A 24,279-nucleotide genomic window follows, 5' to 3' on the forward strand; every position below is an offset into this window, starting at 1 on the left:
AGTCAACTCTGAGTAAGATCACTAAATAGAAAAAATATATAAAGTGACTAAATAAAAGGGCTTGGAGCTAAAACTTGTGGCATCCTAAATTTAAAGTGGAGAAGATGAGACTGACCACCTGAAGGAGAAAGGAAAATAACTAGGGAGGTGTCCTCTCCTGTCTAAGACATTTTTTTGTCCTCTATCTCATGACTTTGTATCTTCTCAGGAAACTCACAGTATTGATTATCCTTTCTTGTGTTGACCACTTCTCCCTCTCTAATGTGTTCTCCCTTAATATATAAATAAGCTTAAAATTCCTCCCAACATTTAGTTACTTACCATTCACAGAACTAGAGAAGTAACTGAACACAGATCTGAAAGATAAGCTGGAATGAAGGGGGCAGGGCTTACAGGAAGGAACCTCCCAGACCTGGTCTGCAGGCCTTGCAGGGGAGGGAATATCGCTTATTTCAAAGAGCTGGAAGCAGAGCAGCAGAGCTGAAACGGTGAGATGGAGGGGCAAGTTGCGTTCTATCAAACTGGAGAAATACACACAGGATGGATCAGCGGGGCCTGCAGGTCATGTCATGGATTTTATTCTTTGTTTTAATGGCAAAAGAAAACCATGGAAGCATGTTAAGGAGATTAGCACGATCCTAATAGAATTTCAAACTCATGTTTAAAATGGGAGATTCCAAAGCAGTTCTTTTATTGCATATCCACTGCATAGTTCCTTGAATCTTTTGTATTGGTTTCCTATTGCTATGATAACAACTTAGGGCAAGTTGAGTGGCTTAAAACAACACATATTTATCATCTTATAATTGCGGATGTCAAAAGACCAAAATGGGTTTCACTGAGCTGCAATCCAAATGTCAGCAGGGCTGTTGCTCTCTCAGAAGGTTCTTGGGGAGAATCTGTTTACTCGCCTTTTCCAGCCTTTGAGGTTGCCTGCATTCCTTAGCTCATGGCCCTTTCCTCCATCTTCAAGGCCAGCAGCATTGATTCTGACCCTCTGCTTTCATCATCACATCTCCTTCTCTGACTCTGACGCTCCAACCTCCCTCCTTTAAGGACCACTTTGAACACATTGGGCCCACATGGATAAGAGCATCTCAAGATCCTTAAGTTAATCACATCTGCCAAGTCCCTTTTGCCATGTAAGCTAACATATTGGGGGTTCTAAGCATTAGTATGTGGATGTCTTTTGTGAAGAGGGGGCATTCTTCTGCCTACTATATCTTTCTTCATAGATTTTATCACAGTTTGTAATTATAGGTTTTTGTGATTATTGAACATTTGTTTCCTCCTCTAAACCATAAAGTACAGAGACCATAGTTTTTACCATTGTATCCCTAGCACTTATAGCATAGTCTCTGGTTCTTGATAGGTACTCAGTAACCACAGGTTGAATGAATAAATGAACAGAGTCTTAAAGTTAGGATTAGTTTATCCCAGAAGCATTGTATACTTTTATTCAAATATTTTTATAAATCCCTGCAGATTGTTATTTAATCACATCGGGATATTTGTAATTGACTTGACTTACTTTAATCCTGTGTTTACCTACAGTCTATATTCAACTGATTACATGTAGCTGTATTGATTACCTATATTGAGGTTTTGTGCTTCTGGCTCTATGCCATGAGTAATAGAACTAATTGCCTGATTATAACTATTCACGCAATATTCTGTATCATAAAGTGTCATCAACTGAAACTATTATTCTGGCTCTGCAGCTAAACCAAGTGCCCCATGGTCTGTAAATTATATAGTTCAATTGTAAGCACTGCAGAAATTGCTAGCTTGCCAATTTCTAACACAAAATATATTTTTCTGATGCCAAATATCTGATTCAGAATCGCAACATTAAATTGAATGTTTGTTGATTTGCTTTAAAACATCATGCCAACCTGAACATTTCTGGAATATAACCTATATTTCTAACCTTTGTAAAAGACTCCACTGGGTACTCCATCACCCAGGTAAGAAACGTGAAAGTCATTGCTATCTTTCCTGTCTTCTCACTCCATATCTGATCAATCACTGAGTCCTCTTAAGCACCTCTCACACCATTTCATTCTCTATATCCATCTATTTGGTTTATAATCTGATTAGCTCTTATCAGAATATTACAATAGTCCACCAACTGGCTTTCTAAATCCTTGAGATGCCTCATTATATAACCTATATAACCTTTCTTTACATAATGGAGGTTGCTTTTTTTTCCCTCTTTATGAAAGTGTCACTTAAGCACGATTTATCACTTTTAATTAAAAGGACACCTTAAAAAAACCGGAAAACCTTTCAGGTCAAATAGAAGTGGATTCCAGTTTGCAGTGGCCTCAGCTGACTCCTAGGCTCTTGAAGAGCACCTCCCTATCTTTTTAGTTTATAGCAGGGACCGCCAAACTTTAACGTGTATGTAAGAGAACACGTGTGCCTATACATACGAACGAAGTCTTTGGAAGAGGATCTTAAGACTGCTACATTTCCTCAACTCTATTTTTTTCTTCTCTTTCCACAGCACTTCCTGAGTGGTATTTGTAAAATACAAATCTGATTTTATTCAGCCCTTTAATAAACCCTTCAATGACTTTGGTAAATAATCCATCCAAACTCTCTTTCTCTCTCTTTTGTGTCTGTGTGTGGCATCCAGGGTCTTCCATGATCTGGCTTTTGTTTACTTTTCAAAATCCATCTCCCACTGTTCTTTCCCTTGTACATGACATTCTGAGAGAATGTAAGTATTTAAAACTCTCAATCTTTTCTTCTTGTCTCCTGTCTATCTCATCGCATAAAGTGTCCTCAGCTTAGAATTCCATTTCTTTTCTTGTCTCATAATGAATGTGTGTTTCTCCTTGAAATTATAGCTCAGTTTTGCTCCTCCTCCAAAAGTCTTCCCAGATTGACACTTTGTAAACATGCCCAAGCAGTATTGATCATGATTTCCTTTCTGCCAACACTGTATCTTGTAACACAGATCAGACTGCATTCTATTGTGTTGGTTTTCCTAATAGACACTGAAGCACTTGGTTATTGACCAGGTACATACATTCTTATGTCCCACTATCTAGACCAGTGTTTGCACACAGACAGTGCCTAATAAAGATCTCTTGAACAAATCAATTCTCCGCTTGGTCTAGGCTGACTGTGGTCCCCCTTGGAGGGATAGCTTCAGGCAGGGCATTGAGGTATTACAAATCTGTAAGCGAGATGCCCTTCTGAGGACCAAGATATTTCCTAGTGTGTTTCAAAAGAAAAAAGAAAAAAATAGAGGAATAATTAGTTCAGTCAACAGTCTTGATTTAGATAATAATCTAAAAGTTTTCTTTTTTTAAAGGCTTATATTTTACAAGTTGAGTAAGTTCAGCTTATAGGAATGTTCCATTGAGATGGAGATATTTTTCTCACCAAAGAGGGAAGAAAGTTCTGATAAGTGGACTGCACCATGCATGAATATGAAAAAGACTATTTCTCTAAAACCAAGATATTCTCAATGTGAGCCTTTTAATTTAAGGAAGCATGAGTCACTCTAGCTCCACACTTGATTGTAAAGTGAACTCTTGATGCTTACGACAGACTCCCCTCATCAGCACGGTAAACATCTTCATCTTGGACCCCCTTTCTGCAGAGTCAAATATTGCGGAAAATTCTTGAAGTATGTTAGTTTTCCCATGGAGGAATCAATTATCTTCTTGTTTTGGTGCAGGCAGATTCACTAGAGTTTTTTGCCCTATGTATGTAGAGAAATATATTTCCTTGGAGTCAGAATCAATGGTAAGACCCTAGTTGGCACAGATAGCAGCATGAGTATTTCTGATTTTATTCGTACAGATGCTCGCTTCTCACACAAAACTCCTGCTTGTTAGAAAACTAAGCAATGTAATTAACAGTCCAAGTTTGAAAATCTTTTCACAGAAACATCTCAAATATTGAAAAGAATTAGAGAAACTTAGCAGGTTTTCATTTACTGAAATTTGGGATTTTTCTGGTATTCAGGCATAACAACAAGAAAAATAGATTTATATATATTGTCTTAATCATACATGGCAAATATTCTATAAGAGAAATAAGTCTAAACTTAAAGTCAGGAATCTCAATTTGACTTCACAGTCCTCTTTCAACTGGTTGTGTGATGCTGGGTTTACAGTTTATCTACTGATTCTCAGTTCTCTTATCTGTAATGTGGTTGATAATGATGGAATTTTTATAACATTAAATGTATGTGAAAATACTGTGTTTTTTTTCCTGAGGAAGATTGGCCCTGAGCTAACATTTGTGCCAATCTTCCTCTATTTTGTTTGTGGGTTGTCACCATAGCATGGCTTACAAGTGGTATTGGTCCACGCCTGGGATCCAAACCCATGAACCTGGGCCACTAAAGCGGCGTGCACTACACTTAACCACTATGCCACTGGGCCAGCCTCCTGTGAAAACGCTTTTTAAAAGCTCATGCCCTACAAAACTACTGGCTACTATTGTATCATTAGTAGAATATTCATGAAATGTTAAAAATTCAAACTATTATATATCAGGGTTGATGTACAGAATATATTACTGTTTGTTAAACTCCATTCTAAGCGTGGAGTATGCAGGCCATAGAGATTATTACATACTTTTAATTATTAAATACTTTTAAATACAAGCTTCTTATGGGGGTTCTCCTTCTGTTATACTTACAAATGTTTATTTAGAGGTAATTGAATGTTACTTCTTTGCAATATAAAGATTCTGAAGGTCTTACAAGTTAGATTATGATAAATTAAATGAGCTGCATTTAGAGAATCTAAAAAACCGTGCTGGTAGTAGTCAGAACACCGCTGGATTTATAGTAAACCATAAGAGTAAATGAGGTATATTGGATGTCTTTTAATCTGTAAGGAGCTATACAAAAAAGTATATGCGTGTGTATATATAATATACTATTATATACATCTATATATACAATTATGTATATCTGGTGAATGTGAATTTCTGTACAAAAATAAAGTTTAGATTAACTTATACCAATTAATTATGATATATCTTTATATTGATCTTCAACTAGCAGTGATTCTGTTTTCAGCCAGTTATATTCAAAAAAGTATCTTTTGGTAGCCATTCCAGTTGGTTAACCCTGTCAATGAAAAACATAGCATAAACTCAGATTTCACTACGATTTCTCCACCATGCTTATGGTGCATGTGATTGAAATACAAGATGAATGACATAATTGAAAAAGAATGACCTCCACGACTTTAGGAAAGAAAAATTTCAAGTGTCTGGTGTTGAAATGCCAGTACAGACATAGCTTGAGCGTGTGGAGAATGTAAAGACTTCATTTTATAAAGGTTCATTCAATTGCCCAAGTGATGCATTTCAACAAATTTAAATTATTTAAAAAAATATTTTGAATTTCATAAAGGTTACAAATATCTTGGAATAAGCTGGACTTTTTTTGATGTGATTTGTACATTTTTCTTGGTCCTGAGTATCTAATTGCATTTTTTCATTATTTTATGAATTTAGTTAAAACTTTATTCTATTCTATTCTTTATTCTATTCTATGAAGCTTAATTAAAAAATAATTTTCATTTCTCAATCATGAGCCTGGAAAAGTTCAAGACATGACAGAGTAGTCAGTGGGAATAGGGACTGAAGAAAACTTATTCTCACAGAAATCATTTCTAGACAAAGAAATTAGACAAATATTATCTTAAATAGGATTTGAAGGCAGAATATAGTTACTTGCCCTATGCTGGACATTGGAATACACAGTATACATATGTTATTTTATATAGTTATCACTTCAGTTCTGTGAGGTAGTATAATTAGCTCCATTTTATAGATGAGAAAAGATTGGAAATATAGGTAATTTATCTAATATCTCATAGATAATAAGTGGCAGTATCACTTCTTGTGATCCATTATCCCTCTGCTCCATCATCCCTCTGCTCCCAGTGTTTTTATCCTTGGTTTAGATAATGTGGCCCATTATCATAAATAATATCTTGCAAATACTCACAACTCCTTTGATTTTTCCTTTCATGTCACTCCAACTGGATGAACTCAATGACTTAGTTTATTCAATCCTGAGTTAGAAAAGCTGAACCTCTGAACAAAATAGGGAAGATTTAAATCACTGTAAACAACATTTTCCTGAATTCATGATGCTATCAATTCTGACACACTCCCTTGTTTTGAGTGCCACTAAGAAAGAAAGAAAAAACATACGGTCAGTTAAACCCTGACACATTGTTTTAATTTTCCGTTGCTGTGTAACAAATTATCACAAAAGTAGGTGCTTAAAACAGCACAAAATTACTATCTCCCGGGATCCATGGGTCAGAAATCTAAACACAAAGACATCTGTGCAGGGTCTCCCCAGGCTAAAATCAAGGTATTTAGGTACTGCCACTGCTGCTTTCACAAACTGGATATTTTTTCTGCCCTCATTTCCTCTGAAACAAAGATGCCCCACTGTCCCTTTTGTTCTTTGCGTCACTAGCTCCTGACCAGTGTACCAAACAGATGCCTCTGACTGCTGACTCTAGTTTGTGTGTCTGTGCCTTTGCTGCAAGGGAGGCTGGAAAAGCTGGCATAGGGACTGAGCTCTTTGTTACATACAATAGAGCCCCTTCTGCTTGTTTAAGCAAAAAGGAATTTATTAAATAACCTTGAGTATCTCTCAGAATCTTTAGGAGGGCCAAAAGAAGCAGGTGTGAGTGCTACATGGCCAGAAAATAAAATCAAGGCATTCTTGCATTGTGAGATATTTCTAGTGAGACACACTGCTACAGATTGCTACTGAGTGCTTCTCTCCCTCAGGACTGGAATCCAGATGCTCTACCCCAGCCGCCCCTCAAAGTCTGCATATACACTCCTCTGCCACCAGGCTTATGAAAATATCTGATCACTGCACACCTAGCCTTCACTTCACATGCATCCAAGTCTTATGTGAAGTTAGAAGACTGGTAGAACCTAGGTTATATGCCTGCTTAGTAGTTGCAAGGAAGTATGGGGGATATTTTAGTTTCCCAGCTTCTAAAATAGAAGATGATAAACCCATGAGAATGGATGTGGAGTGGACCAATCTACTGATCCACCATAGACATAGTTGGCATTTTTAGGGTTGTGATGAAAGGGGGGCTCTGCTTCCCATCAAGACAGATGAGGGACAGTGTTTTCTGAATAGGATTCAAATGCTAGACAGAGTCAAACTTGATCAGTGTTCACTAGGATGAGGTGAGTGAGGCACTCATCTAGGGTAAAGATTTCAGGAGTACTGAACAACTCGGTAATCAAGATCAATAATATTTTGAGCCAGCCCTGATGGCCTAGTGGTTAAAATTTTGTGCTCTCACCACTTTGGCAGCCTGGGTTCATTTCCCGGTCACAGAATCATACCACCTGTCTGTCAGTTACCACGCTGTGGCAGTGGCTCACATAGAAGAACTAGAAGGACTTAAACTAGGATACATGACAATGTACTGGGGCTTTGGGGAGGGAAAAAAAAAAAAGAGAGGAAGATTGGTAACAGCTCAGGGTGAATCTTTCCCTAAAAAAAGAATGTGAGAAAAAAAGAGAGCAATAATATTTGAATGTCATAGTTAAGAAAAAACAAAATTAATGCCAAAAAATCCAGAATGAACTAAAGGTCAAAAATTTAAATAAAGATTCAGCATCCATGGCATGTGAGCCCTATCGGAGGCTGAGGCAAAAAGAAAAGTCAGTAATACCGACCCTCTCTTAAATCTTGTGCCTGAGGCCGTTGCCGTGCTCAGCTCACGTCCCAGCCCTGAACTGGGATGGTCCTACCCTAATTCACTATATTTTAAAAAATGACAGCCAGCAATACTCTGCTTACATATCACTAGCTTAGCCACCACAGTGAAAAGGAGCTTCTCTTCTCTGGGATATATATGTGAATCTCACAGAATGTACTGATTGATTCCGCTTGAGTCATTGCCCCTTTGTGGGCCATGCACTTTGACTAGAGGGATGGGGCCACTCTGAATAACCACCTTTGGGCACCAAGACTAATCATCTCATCTAGGACATGTGGAAGGGGAGGAGAAATCCCCCAAAAGAACGAGAAGAAGAGAAATGTAAAAGCACAGTAGGCAGAGAAAACTGTAACGTGACTGTTTCATGTGTGCAGATTACTCGAAGAACCTCTTTGCTGACCTCTTCATCATTTCTATTCCCGCCTCCTACTCTCCACTCTCTCTGCAGCATCCGGCGCAGTCTTTAAAATGCAAACCTGATCATGTTTCAGCGTAAAACCCCTCAACAGCTTCTCATTGCACTTAGGATGTAATACCAAATTTCCTCAAGATCTGCTAAACTCTGCATGACCTTGCTTCAGCCTGACTTCCGTTTTATTTTATCCCACACTCCGCTCCTCCCCTCATGCCTTTACAGTGTTCTAGTACACTGACTTCTTTCACATTTCAGGGAATTTGCACATACTTCTCACCTGGATAACTATCTATTTTTCACGCCTAAGTTTAGATGTCACCTCCTCAGCTTAAAATTCTGTTATTTCTCTCTCATAGCACCCTGCATAGCACCTGTCCTATTTTGTAATTACGGAAGTGCTGTTGGGGATCATGGGCACTCCCTCCTCCCCCAACCCTGCCAGACTCTGAAAGCAATAAAAGCAGCCACGTAACTATTTTATTCGATTCTCTTTCCCCAGTTCCCAGCCTTGTACAGGGTCTGACACAGAGTAGGTGATTAGTAATACTTTTGTTGAGTGAAAATAGAGCCCCGACAGACCATAGGATTGATTTCTTTCCTGCTTACTTCCAAGGTTAATTGTCTATCCTTCCTATTTTTCTTCTATTGGCCCCAACATCCTTCCACTAAATTATCCTTTTGTTTAAGTTATTCAGAGTTGGTTTCTATGACTTGTAACCAGAGAAACAATCTTAAGCGTTACAATCCATAGCTAGAAACTGAGAGATTTTCAGGAGCACCTTGGAGGCGATAGGGAGCCACTTTTCCTCCTCAGTAGTTTTTTTGGTCCCTCAGTCTCTGCTCTCACTTGTTTCCTCAATCCTTTCCTGGAAGATCTCCACCTGCTGCCATACCCAAGACCCCAAGCTAGTCCCAAGGGAGACAAGAAGAGTTTCACATTCTCAGCCCTCTGGCACACAGCTCTCCAACCCAACTGAGCTACATGCGACTTTCACAATGTGCTGTATGATCTTGGCCCTCCAGACATCAGCACCTTTTGTTCCTTCTGTTTGCAAAGCCCCTCCCATCCTCAGATCTCACTCACTTCTCTCCTTCCACTGGTTCACTTTTCACTTATCCCTCGAGTCTCAGATTAGGCATCATCTCCTCTGGAAGCCTTTTTTCTCTGCCTCAGAGCACTGCGTTGGGTGTCCTTCTATGCACTCCCATAGCCCCTTATCCTTACCTCATTATAGTACTTCCAGACTGTGTAATGGCCTCTCTACTTGTCTCCTCCTCTCATTGTCTCCTGTATACACTGTCCACCTTAGATTTCCAATGCCTCAGTGCCTATTACATCGTAAACATCAAATAAATATCCAGAATACACAAAGTAGAAAAAAACTTTTGAAATTCCTCAGTGTCTACTTACCTATTTGAACGCTCATTTTCTGCAAAACACACACACATACGTGTGCACTCACCATGCACAGCTGGAACTTGTCAACACTGGTCTAGCCTACGCTTTTCTTCTCCTTGCCTCTCTGCTTCTCTATAATCAGCTGCTGATGGAGGAACAATTTCTTAGACATTTTACCAGCCAAATAGGTGGGCATTCTCAGAGATCCCAGCCCCTGCCTAATACATGCACTCTGCCCACTGTAGTGATATGGGAAAGACCTGTGGAACATGGTTGGTGCTGAGAATGGGGAGAAACAAACTGAAGAGAGTTCAGAAGAGAAGATTTTGGTGACAGCATTTCAGATGGATTGAAGAGGCAAATAATTAAATGTAGGAAGATCTGGGAAAGGAGAAGCTGCAGAGTGCAAAATGTTACGTGTGCACCAACCTAATAAAAAAGGTAATAAATGCACATATTTCAACCTTTGGCCAAAAACATCTTTATATTCTTGCAGAAGCTTCATTAAGAGATTTCTCTGTATTACAGAACTGCTTCCCAATGTGTCCACTTTAGTTAGGAATCTCTGAAATAATTAAAGATTTATTAAGATACCGTTTCAATAGCATGTTCCTTATCCTGTATTTCCTGGTCCTGTATTTATAATAACTTTCTCATAAAATGTATTTATCAAACTTAGTATTACTTCAGAATTGTTTCATTTATTTTTTATGGAAACGTAATTAAAGGACCTATTGGAACTACCATTTGTATTAATGAAACTATTAAATATTCATTTTTAGAAAAATGTCTCTGCTGGTATACTGATGCCAAAGTGGGTTTAGTTTTAACTTATCTAATAATTCAGAAAATATCGTTCTTTATTTTGTTTCAAGAAATGGGAAATAAGAAATTGAAGGAAAAGAATCTAATGCTTTCTGGCATCGAAATATGATAATTGACAATGTACACTTTTAAATTTTTTTTCCTGCTATTTCTCCCCAAATCCCTCCAGTACTTAGTTGTATACTTTAGTTGTGGGTCCTTCTAGTTGTGGCATGTGGCATGCTGCCTCAGCATGGCCTGATGAGCGGTGCCATGTCTGTGCCCAGGATCCAAACCGGCGAAATCCTGGGGCCAGAAGCACAGTGCAAACTTAACCACTCAGCCCCTGGCCCCGTCCCGACAATGTACACTTTTATAGGTGGCATGAGAATTATTTGAAATCAGTTTTATTTTAGTCATTAAAAACATTTTATCATTATTTTATTAATATTTCATTCCCCTAACTTGCCTATGCTATGTAAAGTAAAACAAAATGACGATGGGGATCCATGGTCTATAGCTTAGACAAAGAAAGGCATTTCCAACTTCCCTCTTGGTCAAAGAGACTACAATAAGGTACTTCGAATCCCATTCCCTTCTAAACCCTGCATTTTATCTTTGGGACCACTTAGACATTTTGTAGTATTGAAATTGCCGTAAGATAGTAAAATTTGTCAGAACCATGCTAACGTTGTAGAAATACCTTGAAAAATATATATTCTCACTAAAATGCACAATGGAATTTCTCTATTTTAAAAACCATTTCCATTCTGACTATCTCATGCTGTTAAACAGAGTAGGGCTATAAATACCCTATCTTGTACCATTAATCTTACAAATAGACTCTCAGTGAATAGCACGCTATTAGTGTTGTTTGCTGACGGAAACTAGAGTTGGCCAGCTACTTAAATTGCTTCCAGCTAGTTCTCATTCTAGGGCACTTCTCTTTGTTCTCCCAGAGCATTTCAAAATCTACAGCTTTTTACCTGAAAGTCTAATAAATAAGATAAAAACAATGGGAATGACCAGAATATCCCTTTCAAGTATTATGACTTCTAAAGAGTTGACACAGGTTTCTAAATCACTGCAATTTTTTTGCTTTATCTTGCTTTTGAGCAGTAAAAGTCAACCTTGAAAACAGAGAGACCCAATATGTCAAAAAGCCTCAGAATGTTTTCATTGTTTTCCACGTCTGTGGCCTCATTCTTAGCCGAACATTTTTCAACTCAGTCAACAACTTTACAACAACATCACGTCTACAAGAACCAGTAAGTTTGGGATGGAACTGCAACAATACAGACTCTCTATGATGTTCCTTCATGTGAGTTCTAGGAGATGCTATAAGGAATACATTCTCGATAAAGTGAATCTGCAATTATGACCGTAGAAACTTCTTTGAGATGTTGCCTGGAAGGAATATAACTTACATTCAAATTCACCACAGCACAACTTTTGGTGGAATGATATTTAATGTGCTAGTTTTGAAAACCAGTGGTGCTATCTTGCCCACTGAATATAGACCTTGGTAATTTTGACTTTCCTTTTTTTTTAAATGAGAACTGACTTGGGTATTTTATTTGTCAAAGGGTTGTAAGCAGGATGGTGAAGGACTTTGCTAAGAGAATTGTTGAGATAATTATTTGTGTGTTTGTGATGACAAGAGACTACACTAAAAATTTGGAGATAGTTTTGAGACAATAGAGATCATAATTAAATCTTGAGGATCTACACTATCTCAGTCTTTATTCTAAGTGCATTACATACATGTAACTCTATAAGGCAGATGACATAATTATACTTATTTCATAGGGGAAGAAGTGGAGGACTACAGGGCCAAATGCCACGCTCAATGTCATCTGATTAGTTGTGAAGCCAGGGCTGAACTGATACAGGCTGACTTTAGTGCTGATATTCTTAAGCTCTACGTTAGCATATTAAGCTGTACATTGGGCTTATTTCTGAGAGGCTGTGTTTTCAGTGGAAAGACGGAAGACTTGCCATTCAGTTCAAAGAGCTAGAATGCAGAAACAACAACAGCATTTTTAAAAGAATCCCCAGATTAGGACAGTACGACTGATCTGAAAAGGCACCATCCATCTCTTCCTTCCCTACTTCATTTGCTCATGATTCAGTGTCCTAGCAGAGAGCAGCACTTAGCCAATTTTAGATCAGATGCCTGCTCCTGGTATACGCCCGGTGGTGAGAAGAAGGATCATTCATTGAGAGAGTCAAGTAACTTAGTTATCACCCACTGAGGCCATATATAGTATTAAGTGAGATAATTTTCCAAAAGGAAACCAGGGTATTATTAGAAAGGGGACATGGATGGTAGGTGGTTAAAACAACAAATATTCACTGGTCATCTTTCCACTGCCTATAAGCCCTGGCATCAGCTGTCAAGATGTCTAAAAGAAAAATTTCTTATCTACCAAGATAGGTCATTCCCTTAAATTCAAATCAAAGTTCATTACTCTTTTGAAACATTAACTGACTAAGCAAAATGTAGGTCATGAAGTAACTAACATGCCACAAGGTTAACAGGCAAGCAGGCAAAGAAGCAAGGAAATCTATAAATAGTCTACATCAGCAAGGATTTGCTCTCAAAGGCTCCCACATTTCTCAACAATGCTCTGCCTTTTGCTGTGATCTTTTAGTTCCTCTGGCAAAAGTACCAATTAGGTGCTAATATGCCATTACTGCTTCAGCTTAACACTGTTTAGCAACTACTGATCTTCTAACAAGAAGTACCAGCCTCTAGGTTGTTCACAGGCAACAGCAGGAGAAGCAGCCAGGGAGAGACAGACAGGGACAGAGAAAAGCAGCACTGCAAAAAGGATCAAGTGAGGCCAGCCCAGTGGCATAGTGGTTAAGTTTGCATGCTCTACTTTGGCAGCCTGGGGTTTGCGGGTTTGGATCCTGGGCACAGACCTATACACAGCTTGTCAAGTCATATTGGATGGCATCCCACATACAAAATAAAGGAAGATTGGCACAGATGTTAGCTTGGTGACAATCTTCCTGAAGCAAAAAGAGGAAGATTGGCAAGTGATGTTAGCTCAGGGCCAATCTTCCTCACCAAAAAAAAAACAAAAAAGATCAAGTGAAACACCTTCCAGATGCACAGTGTGCTACTGAAATAAAAATTCTAAGTCATTTAATTAATGGCATATACAAAAACACAAACTTATACACAACACATGTACCATATATATATATATATATATATATATATATCATATCTGGGAATGAATAAATTATTATTAACTAATTGTCTACATATTCATTTTCAAGCATGTCCATCCCCTAAGATTGTAAATTGCTATGAAGGGTGTATAAACTGTTATTGTTAGAGAGAGAAATATGCACTGTAATTCAATATAATTTACAATGTCAAAATGAAAAGAGCTTGGGTAGGAAGAAGGCAATGGTCAGGGGTTGTAAATGGAGCTATTTCTAATGGCACCTTAAGTCTTTAAAAAGAATGTGGCAGTCTTAAATCTAGCTCAAACTAAACAATAGAAATATAAAGAGAGCAATAAAAACATATGCCATATTGGAAAGATAAAGAAATAGTCGAAGGATGACTAGGTAAAAAAAGAGATGAAGAGATGGATATGTAGTTAGATACAGAGAACAGTACAGGGGAAAAGAAAATGACTCCTTGGCAGAATAAATTCAAACATGACAGCCTTATAAAATAAGCACAGAAACATGAGAATCTATGATAGAGTTGCGAGGAATGACACTGCATCTAGCAGCTCTGCTTGAATTCCCATTATATCGTTTAAACACCCTGGGCCTGAAAATTTCAGGCATCTTGCTTTTGCAATGATTCTCTTTTGAGAACTCCCTCTAAATGCATGAGAAAGAATATACTCACTTTCCAGGTAATTGTTTTGTTATAGGTTTCCTTTTGGGTGGTTTGCATTCTAGTTGGGAACTTCCATAGGAAGTCGGCCATGTTTATTGAGTGACAGTAATGCTTTCTTCTTCATGCACGGAGACAATGTATTTTCCCCTTTGTGAGTCGATGTCTCACCAATGCAGAAGCGGAAGCCAGGACAGAGACTCAAATTTTAAACGCGAGTTAGGGCAAATGTCACGCTTGCAGAAAGTGAATCCAGCTTGCTCACAAGTCAAGTTTAAAGTTCATAAAGTTTTTGTTGATAGGTGGAGAAGAGCTAGGTTGAGGAATAGAGACCAAAACCAGGTTGTCACTGTAAGTCAGAAAAGGGCAACAACACAAGTTCAAGCAGACAAACAGAGTTAAAAGCCTAGGATAACCAAAATGTTAGGAACATGAACGTTAGTGTTTTGCTAAGTAAGAAAGGCAAATCCACACTTCAGGTATTTGCAAAATCAGAGGGAGAGGAGCCAAAAAGCAGATCTTTGTTCCCTCATCTAGGGGCAAAGGTTGTTCTACTTTGGTTTCTATACTTCTCTGTCATGCAAAGACAGGAAGGGGATTACGAATGCATATTTACAGACAAGGACAGACAGAAATATGAATATGAATTCATATTCAGAAATATGAATATGAAATATGTATTGCTACTAAGAGATTCCAATTATGCAATAGTGGTCTCTAAACCAAGTGTACATACAAAAGTTGAAGACAAACATGACTAGAGATGCCATATAGGTAACCAGCGCAAGAAGCCACATTGAGAGTACATCCTCCATCTTAAAGGGAGTGGTTCTGAACAAATTTCCACTTATTATTGCCAAAAGGGAAGTGGGTCCAATTTCTCAAGCTCTCTGATTTTTCAAGCAAAGCCAAATACTTTTTTTTCAATTATAAAAGTGTCCACATTTAGGTTGGGGAATAACTCAATTTGTCTGTATATTAGAGTGATTTGAATATTACCTGTAGCTAGAGTGGAAATATGCATTGTCTCAGATAATATGCAGTCCAGGTGAACAAGGAAAATCAATGACATGTCCAATGGTTAGTCTGAGCAACACAGGACTTTACCAAAACTATCACTGAATCCCAAAAGACTACAGCCAAAGGCTAAGGGATACTGTCATCAATAATATATGATCTAGAGAAACTAAAAATAAAATAATGCATAAAATGATTGAGACAGAAGGAAAAGGTTAGTAAAATTGACATCAGATAGAGTCAATAGCAATTCAAATAATCAAAGTATAATTAGTCATGTAATGGTATGGCATCAGAATATGTATTGAGACCTTGTGAAAATTTTGCAAAACAAAATTTTTTGGTGAGGAAGATTGGCCCTGAGCTAACATCTGTGCCACTCGTCCTCTATTTTATATGTGAAATGCCGCCACAGCATGGCTTTATGAGCTGTGTGTAGGTCCAGCATGCCTGGGATCCAAACCTGTGAACCCCAGGCTGTTGAAGCAGAGCGTGTGAACTTAACCACTGTGCCACCAGGCTAGCCCCTGCAACGACACAATTTTTATAGGAGTATTTGACATACTACTATTGTTCCATGACAAGTAAAGCAGATAAAAATTTTGAAAGACTATAAAGGATTTGAATAATATGATTAATAAAGGTGAAATAAAAGATAAGTGTTAAAGATTTTCTACTGCAAATAGAAAACTATATCTTTTTATTCATTTTATATACTAATTATAAAATTCATTATGTACTACTCTAAAAAGGAAAAAAAAATTAGCTCCAGAAAAGGAAAACATTATCCACTCCACATTATCTGATCAGAATATCACAGAAAAAAAGAAATTGAAAATATCTTAGCAAACAAACAGATTAAAACTGAACTATCAGTTGAGGAGAAGAAAAATACTCTTCTAAATAACTACTCAACTTAACTAAAAATACAATTTTGGCATATTTAGAATATATTAAATATGAGAATTGTGTTTATCAAAATATGGATTTCCTATAGCTCTCCTCAGACATAAATCCATATTCTTAATACTTTCATTATAACACAAATGAACAGTCAGTTCAGACCTTAAAGTACAAAGGAGCAGCTTTAGTGAAACTAAGAGGAAGGTATTAAGAGACGATATTAGTCAATACAAAGAATTAAAGTCTGGTTCTTTAAAAATAAAATTGGACATTAGCAAATCTAATTAAAAATGGGGGGAGTGAAAAAGAAAGAGATAAAACTATTGAAAATGAAAGAGAGTAAATATATATATATACATATATATGCATACTACATCGAATACTCTATAATTAGCATGCTACATTGTTTGATTTTATGATCAGCAAAGTAACTAGGTATTATTTTTCAAAACGAAAATGTATCCATTCAATTTTCCAAAATATGAAATAAAAAATTTCCTTGTGTTCTTTTGTGGGTTTTTATGTGGGGGTGTGGTAAGAACACTTAACATGAGATATCCACTTCACGTATTTTAAAGAGCACAATAGCATATTGTTAACTATAGGTATTATGTTGGACAGCACCTCTCTGGAACTTATTCAGCCTGCATAATTGCAACTTTATACCCATTGAGCAGTAATTGCCTGGATGTGTTTAGTACCTTAATTGTGGTGATATCACGGGTGTATGCATATGTCCCAAATCACCAAGATGTTTACATTAAGTGTATAAAATGTTTTATATATCAATTATAGCTCAATAAAGCTTAAAAATATATGAAATTATTAATGACCTTAAGAAGAATAGCTTTAGAGGAATAGGATGGGGAGCTATGAGGTTGGAAGCCACACCTATGTTGAAGTATGAATGAAGGCACCACAGAGACTTAACACCTTGGCTGTAGAGCTGTAGAGTTAAGATGAGAGATATATATACATATATATATATATGATTAAGAAGGAGATACAGTGATTTAATATGGAAGAGGCTCATGTTTTCTTTGGTTAAAGTATATGGAAGGGGATCAGCCCAGTGGTGCAGCAGTTAAGTTCGCATATTCTGCTTTGGTGGCCTGGGGTTCACTGGTTTGGATCCCGGGTGCAGACCTATGCACCGCTTGACAAGCCATGCTGCGGCAGGCGTCCCATGTGTAAAGCAGAGGAAGATGGGCACGGATGTTAGCTCATGGCCAGTCTTCCTCTGCAAAAAGGAGGGGGATTGGCAGCAGATTTTAGCTCAGGGCTAATCTTCCTCAAAATAAATAAATATTTTTTAAAATAAATAAATAAAAATTTTTAAAAATACATAGAAGGAGAGAAATGGCTGAAGTCAAGGGAAGGGTGTCATTGATGGAACAGCTCTTGGAGGAGGCTGTATAGGATGACATTCACAGGACAGACAAGAAATAGTTTCAGCAATACTGCTGCCTAGTTTGTAGAAACAGGAAGGAAGGAAAGATGGAAATATCATTGAGTTAAGTGGGGAAGCGAAGTAAAGGAAGTTGAAGGAGTTTTGACTAAAAACCCATTCATTTTTTTAGTGATATTTAACCAATTAAATTTGAGAAAATTTAAACTTGAAAACACGTCAGTTAGGAGACTACTACCCATATCCACATTACAAAAAGCAAAACAACAGGATATTTTCTTAGCAAAGTCAATCTTCCTAAGAGAATGACATACTATTGAGTATCTTTGAGAATTTGTTTTTCAAAAACACGTTTGTGATGGATGAGCATAAAAATGTGGCAACACCTGAATTATTTAAATTCCAAAACAGTTTTTGAAGAGAAAGGATTGGGCATGGTGTGATGGTGGGGTTGGTGGTGATGGTAGGGCAAGCAACTGGAAAAGAGTTGTGATAATTTAAAATATGGAAGAGTCGTTATGTTTTGTGATCTAGATGGATAGAAAATGGAGTATGGGATTGGGAGACGGTAAAAACCATAAGTTTTTGTGTTGTGTGAGAATTAAAACAAAAACACACACCCACAAGGAAGAAAATATTCTCTCCCATATAAAGCGTTATACCTCTTCAAATTGACAGTAAACCAGCACAGCCCTCAGCCTTGGCACGAACTAATCACTCTCTCTTTGATGACCTTTCAGCCTGGCTCAAATGAAGCGGGATGCCAATAAGCAAAAATGTGCCTTTCGATTTCATCCACTCATGTTCCAAAGCATCTTTTCCTAGCTTTAGGAAAAGTAAGCATCCAGATTTCAAGAACCCTTGCTATAATAAAATTTAAACTTACAAAACATATAAATTAGGAGACTATGACCCATATCCACTTTACAAAAACCAAACCACACAATATTTTGTTAGCAAAGTCAATCTTCCTAATAGAATGACGTAGTATTGAGTATCTTTGAGAATTTTTTTCAGAAACATAGTTGTGATAAATAAGCATAAAAATGTGGCAAAATCTGAATTCTTTAAAGTTCTAAAACAATTCTGAAATTATAAAATTTCAAAGTGGTTTAGTATTGAACACCCATTTAGCTTATTTTTCTGTATTGCTCTCTGAATGGATCAGGGTCTCCATTTCCAGCTATTGGAGAAAGTGATGTGATTTATTGATTTTCATTCATTAGCAGCTGTAAAATAATGTGAACCACAGGAATTTACAAATGGTAAGCTATGTAGTAACATGCAATAGCAAAAAATCCATAACCTAAAGAGCTGACAGTTTGAATACCAGCTCCCTAAATTAGCTAGTAAACTTAGGCAAGCCCTTCCACTAAATTAAATCTCAGTGTTCTTATCTGTAAAATGGTGACAATAGTATTACTTCCCTGAAGTGCTGTGAATTGTTGTGAGAAGCAAGATACATAAAATTACTTTTGTAAACGCTAAAGCCTTAGACAAATATAGTCTTGGCATTCTGTAGCTACAATTCATGGGTTGGGGGGCTTACAAAATTACAAATCAACACCCGCCAAATCAGAAATGACTTATTGGCAGGCAAAATTATCTAATACATTTCCCTGGAAAAATAATGGACTCTTTTTTTTTTTTTTTTTTTTTTTTAATTTTCAGCCATGGCACCCACTGGACAAAAGGGTCACCTTCAAACTTAGTTAATTGAATATTCTGGCACAGGCTTCTTCCTGTGGGGATAAAGTGACAAAGAGTTCTATCACAGGCAGAGCTTAATAATAAAAACTGAGTCATTTAGATTTCTATTTACATTAAGCCTTCGGGCCAAACCAAAATTCTCACTTGCTGTCAGTTATACAGAGGAAAATATTCTAACTGCAATTGCTATTGTTCACACTATTTTGTTATTTTAAAGAGTCATTCTGGCAAGGATTCAGCAAAAAGATAGGGGAAATAACGTCTGAAACAATAACCATAAATAAAACATGAAGTCTACAAAATAGAATGTTTGATGCATATCTGACCTGAATATTGCACCAACCTTGAGCAAAGCAGCTGGATCACAAAGCAAGGAAACGTTTCACAAAACTCTAGCCACCAAATGAAACAGAGAAAGGTAAATTGAGGACAGATTACTATTGTTTCCTCTTGCAAGTTTCTCATTTATACAATTTCTACAATGTGAAATTTTTCACAATCGAATTTTGCACGGCCTAAGTGAATTTTAGAACTTATCTCTAGGAATTCTGGTAGCACATGAGCTGTTGGAGTTATATATTTAAAGGAGGAATTCCTATTTTTTATTTAGTGCATTGCACTTTAGCTTTTATGTTAAATATCAAAATGCAAAATATCAAAAATACAGTTATATATAAAGAGAAACCACTACCATGAGTGTAGATAATTATCAACATTTTTGTGTGTGTGTTTATTTCTGGATCTATTTTTCTGTTTCTTTCAATATGTATGTATATATACATATATATATACACACACACACACGGATTGACATATATATTGACATACATATAACCTATGGTTTGAAAAGATGATTTTTAATGGTTGCTTAATATTTCATTGTATAGATTCACCAAACTTTAATCATTTTCTTCTGTAAGGCTTTCTTTTCTGTGTTAATTATTTTAAAAGTGGAACAGAGTTTTATTTCCTTAGAATAAATTTCCTATAAATGTGTATCTGGGGATGAACTATTTTAAGGTTCTTGATACAAGAGCCTTCTGCTTTCTATACAAAATTATTATATAATATAAAGAAAGGGTATTTAAAGCAATGTAGCCACTTGAAAGAGGGAACAATTTAGTTCAGTTAAGACAAGTAAGTTCAGTTAGATCAACAAAGCAGAAAGGACATTATCAATACTGGGGGAAACATCCAGTCCTATAAGGAAGAAAGAGGATTTTTAAATGCTTCCCTTCCATTTGAGATAACTGGAATCCTGGACATGCAATTGTCCAGAAGGTCTGCTTTCTAAAGAAGGTTTATGTACATGTTTCTAACTGATTCTTCAAGGCAATGGAAAATTTATGTTTATAGTTTGCTCAACTAAATGTATATCAAAGTTCACAAATTTTTCAGAGCAAAGTTTGGAGAGTCCAAATTGATCAATTCTGAATGTATAGTGCACTAATCATGATCATCGCAGGAAACATGACACACTCAAAAAGGATTTCAATGAAGTAACTATTTCCAGAGGGTGAACAAAAGTAAGGGAACCAACAAGGGCTGAGAAGGTTCTCAGGCACTAGCACTAATGAGACCCATTGTAACTCAGGGTGGGAAGGGTCAAGGGAGAAAGCCATGTGACCTGAGCCCAATTCAGGGCTATGCAGCCCAAGAGAGGCTGTTGTATGAGCATGCAGCTACTGTCAAAATCACAGCTCCAAAGACTGGGATTGAGAAAAAGATATAGGAGTATACTTGATCTCTTTCTTTTACCCTCTCATTTCCTGCTGGTCTCCTCTATTGGTGGAATCCAACCAGAAGCCAGAAGCCAGAAGCCAGAATCTGAAGTGCAGTGAAGATGACCTGCAGAGTTGAGCTGTCTGGAGCACAGATCAGGGCAAAGGACGAGAGTGGTGGTGTATGTCATGGAGTGGGAGCGGGTGTTAATGAAAATAGCACATATGATAAAGTAAGAAGGTAATTTATATTATGCTTCTTAAACTTTAATACGCATAGAGATCATCTGAGAATTTTGTTTTTGTGAAGTTTCTGATTAAGTAAATCTGCAGTAGCCCTGAGATGATGCTGAAGTGGCTGGTCCTTGGACTACGCTTTGAGAAGTAAAGACTTATTATCAACATCTTTTCCTCTTTTAGGCATTTTAAATTTTGATTTCAGTAATTTTCTGAGCAATTACCAAAAATCTGGCATAGCACAGTGTGTGTTTGCATAAAGAATCACATCTGATCCATATGACAATCCCATAGAATAGGGGGATCCTGTCACAGATGTAGGGTCTCTTTTGAAAGGGCAGCATCCTTTTGGGTTGATGGGGCCATACAGATAATATACTGTCCAGTCCATGTTCAGATTCTCAGAAGACTCCTTTGGTGGAAGAGCTGCTCACTACCCCTTGGGAGCAAGGCTTGAAGGAGCACATTCCCAGATCGAAGGAGTACATCTAGAATAAGGCTTGTAAGAGCCACAGAAATATGCCCAACTTCCTCTCATCATCATTAATAATCCACATTTAAAGATAATCAGCAGAAATTTCATCAGGTGAGATGGAATGATCCAAGCTTCTAAAGTGATCCCCATTTGCTATTCAGAGAGATATTTCCAGATAGATTTACCTAAGTTCATATTTTTGCACCAGTGGGATTTCTTGAGTTCTTTGTCAATAGGTAAAAGAATATAAAAAGTATGTGTATAGTTAGCATTATTATACTAATGTTGATGTATTGGTTTCGACAAATGTGCCATGGTTACATAAGATGTTAATATTAAGAGAACCAATGAATGGAATATGAGAACACTGTACTATCTTTGTCCCTTTCTGTAAACTTACAATTATTGCAAGGTAAAAATTTAAAAATTATATAAATAGTATATGTCAGCCAAGGGAAAAGGGAAAGTGAAGCGCTCTATGTCAAAATATGTAATTTGCTCCTGTCTATTTATAAAGAAATGCAGCTTGTAAGATGGTTTGGAAAGCACAAATTTTGAAATTTGATAAAAAAATTATAGGATTTGGAAAAAAAATAAAATTTGGCAAGGTTTGGAATACAAAAATTATATGCCAAAACCAGGCAGTAAAATGTGTAGGTTCTGGAGTCAGACTGCTTGGGATCCAATCTCTGCCACCTACTGATATGTAGACCTTGGGAAAGTTACTTAATCACCCTGTCTCAGTTCCTCATCTACAAAATGACAATAATATTAACCCATACCTCTTAAGGTCTGTTGTAACACTGTGATTTATAATAAAAAATATTTTTGGTCTTTGTCCCTGTGTCCTTACACATAGCTCCTAAAGCCATTGGAATCCCTGAATTGATATTTCTTTTTGTATGCTAATGGGATGACTGCATGCTGATGAGACCCCCATCACTTCCAGTGGCTTGGGGCTCCTGGACAGCCTCTGAATTGAAGCTGGTAGCCAGGGAAATCAATGATGTGATTAGAGGTCTGGAATTTTTGGCCCCACCCAAGACTTCTGGGGGAGGAGGAGTAGAGAAACTGGATGTTGAGTTAATCACTAATGGTCAGTGATTTAATCAATCATGCCTGTGTAATTAAGGCTCCATGAAAATCCTAAAAGTATGGGGTTCAGAGAACTTCCAGGTTGCTTCATGCCTGGAGGTGCTAGGAGGGTGGCACGGCTGGAGAAGACATGGAAGCTCTCCACCCCTTCTCTTACACCTTGCCCCATGCATCTACTCCATCTGGCTGTTCCCGAGTTACATCTTTTGTAATAAACTAGTAATCTAGTAAGTGAACCATTTTCCTGAGTTCTGTGAGCCTTTCTAGCAAATGATAGAACTTGAGGAGGGAGTCATGAGAGCCTCTGATTTATAGCTGGTCAGCCAGAAACACTAGTGACAAGCTGGACCTGCGATTGGTATCTGAAATGGGGGGAGTCTCATGGGACTGAGACCTTAGCCGTGGGATCTGACGCTAGCTCCAGGTAAACAGTGTCAGACTTGAGTTAAATTAGAGGACACCCAGCTGGCATCAGAGAATTGCTTGGTGTGAGAAAAACCCCAACATGCTTGATGACCAGAATTGAAGTGTGAGTTTTTTGTGCAGAGAAGGAAAACAGAGGAGTTTTCCCTTGATAGCTGTGCTGAAGACTAAATAAAATCACATATTTAAAGCATGCCATAATGCTGAATAATGCGTGCAATAAATCTACTATTTTTATTCTTAATAATGCCATTTTTCTTATCTATGTTTTTCACTAGATCCCTACATCTTAAGTGGAGGAGCCAATATATTTCTCCTGGTCTGGCTAAAAACACCATTAAAATTTGGCATTGTTATCAGAACTTGACAAATGGGGCAACTAGAACTGAGAGAGTTTACATCTGTTGCCCACGCTGATCACCTCAGTCAGAACATAGTGGGACGAGACCCCAAACTAGTTGCTCTGACATTAAGTTTCAGTCCTCTTGCTACAGTCATGCTGTCTCTTTTATAGTGAATTTGTGCCCTTTTATGGTAAAATGTAGAAAAAAAACTTACTGCACGTAACTATTATGTGATATCTGCTTGGACCTCCCCATCACTTCTGGAGACCTATTTCCCCAGGCTCACCAATTCTCTGGCTGCCTACTCAAGACCACGTAGAACACAGCTTCACACACTCTCTGCAGAGCCTTAGGCAGAGAAAACAGATTACTTTTGAGCTGAAGGGCTTTCCAGGTATTAGGGGAGGGGAATATCTCTCTTCTCCACTATTCTATTAATAAAGTGCACAGAGCACAGCACCTAGGCAAATTAGCCACGCTGCTGGACCTGCATCCTACTTTGCTTAATTGTCAGACTCTAGCACCCAGGGGAGATGCAGAGAGGGCCTTGCTGCTTAGCAATCTTGTCAGCCAATGTCAATCACATATTCAAGGCTAACAGGAAAATTCCTCACAGCTGTTCACATGGCTTGTTCATCCACGGGCAGCAGTCATTGCTGCCCAGTGAAGAGCTGAGCTCTAGGGTGTGTTGACAAAATACTGTTTACAG

At 37.6% G+C, this 24,279-nt stretch overlaps 1 long non-coding RNA gene across 3 annotated transcripts in view; it reads left to right on the forward strand.

Moving 5' to 3' along the window:
• Nucleotides 1-24,279, forward strand: part of LOC139039974 (uncharacterized) — a 209,707-nt gene that overhangs the window by 79,658 nt on the left and 105,770 nt on the right. Inside the window, exon 3 of one of the 3 annotated variants that reach the window (XR_011493516.1) lies at nucleotides 9,811-10,093. The exons of the other annotated variants lie outside the window; for them this stretch is intronic. This is a non-coding gene — a long non-coding RNA (uncharacterized lncRNA). Of the gene's footprint in view, nucleotides 1-9,810; nucleotides 10,094-24,279 lie in introns of those variants that run through there. 3 annotated transcript variants of the gene reach the window in all.

Source organism: Equus asinus, chromosome 13 (assembly GCF_041296235.1).
Source record: "Equus asinus isolate D_3611 breed Donkey chromosome 13, EquAss-T2T_v2, whole genome shotgun sequence".
Lineage (NCBI taxonomy): Eukaryota > Metazoa > Chordata > Mammalia > Perissodactyla > Equidae > Equus > Equus asinus.